At 45.3% G+C, this 1192-nt stretch overlaps 1 non-coding gene across 1 annotated transcript; it reads right to left on the bottom strand.

Annotated features, from left to right (window-relative positions):
* Window positions 1-526: 526 nt before the first annotated feature.
* On the bottom strand, window positions 527-598 carry trnaw-cca (transfer RNA tryptophan (anticodon CCA)). The gene has a single exon. It is a non-coding gene; the product is annotated as a tRNA-Trp (tRNA).
* Window positions 599-1192: the final 594 nt, after the last annotated feature.

The raw sequence follows: 1192 nt of genomic DNA on the forward strand, positions 1-1192 counted from the left end.
TTGATTGAACCAAATCAGTGTCCGCCACTGGATTTTACTGACACCGTTTATAAAATTCAGGCTCACCGTTAATGTGGAGAGGGGCGTCAGACTAGAGTTTCCGCTCCTTCTGTTGAATAAAGATAATTTTAACTGTGTCCAGTGAAAGGAAAGAATTTGCAGTTGGTGGGAAACATTTCTATCTGAACTCGCTAACACTCTCCTGATAGATTGAAACATAAAGCTGGGAGTCTCTGGATTATGTTGTAAAAGTATCGGTATTACGTTATTCACACCGCGCTGTCACCAACTGATTGAAGCGGCTGCCCAGAGGGAGACGGCTGTGTTTAAATCCGGTGATGAACTGGGGGAGCTGAGCATTTACCCAGACAAGGGGCACACCACCTCCCTGACACAGTGTTCACAAATCAAACAGACAGCAAAGCTTCACGTGTGATCGAAAATTTCCGCAAAGAAGATTTGGCTCAACAGATATTCGGAGTGAAGTACTCCTTTCTTGATTTGAAATGTAAGAAGTGGATGTCAGTGAGCCTGACGTGATTCCAACACGCAACCTTCTGATCTGGAGTCAGACGCGCTACCGTTGCGCCACAAGCTCACGGATCGCCTGTGCCATCTATTCATGCTTAAGGGAAGTGATCGCACTGCAATGATTTTACGTTATGAGTAACAACGGAGATCAACAGTTTATGTCTTGTTCTGTCTCTGCCCCCTCTCCTTCTGTCTCTCGAAGTAATTTCCAACTCTACCTCAATAAAAAGGTGAAAGAACTGTGGATGCTATATATCTGAAACAAAAAACAGGAGTTGTCGGTGACCCTTCCACAGAACTGATGGTGATTGGGAAAACGTTGGTTGATATGCAGGAGATAACGTGGGAGGAAGGCGGACGCAGATAATGATAGATCAGGACAGAGCTCAAAGCGAGGGAAGAATTGTGGACAGGAAAGGGAGTTGATAACGATCTGCGTGGGAGGGTGAATGGAGACTGTTTGTGTTTAAGAATACGTAGTGTGTAATGACAGACTATGTGATAACAAGGCTTGGTGTGTGTGGAAGGGACGAGGATACTATGGATTTCAGGCTCGAGAATTATTGAATTCGATATTGGGACCAGAGGGATGTATGCTCCCCAAGTGTAATATTCGGTGCTCTTCGTTCTGCTGGTGCTGAGCTTCGCTGGAACACTACAG

Source organism: Chiloscyllium plagiosum, unplaced genomic scaffold (assembly GCF_037043375.1).
Source record: "Chiloscyllium plagiosum isolate Xiang-an unplaced genomic scaffold, Cpla_swu_hap1 HiC_scaffold_27, whole genome shotgun sequence".
Taxonomy (NCBI): domain Eukaryota; kingdom Metazoa; phylum Chordata; class Chondrichthyes; order Orectolobiformes; family Hemiscylliidae; genus Chiloscyllium; species Chiloscyllium plagiosum.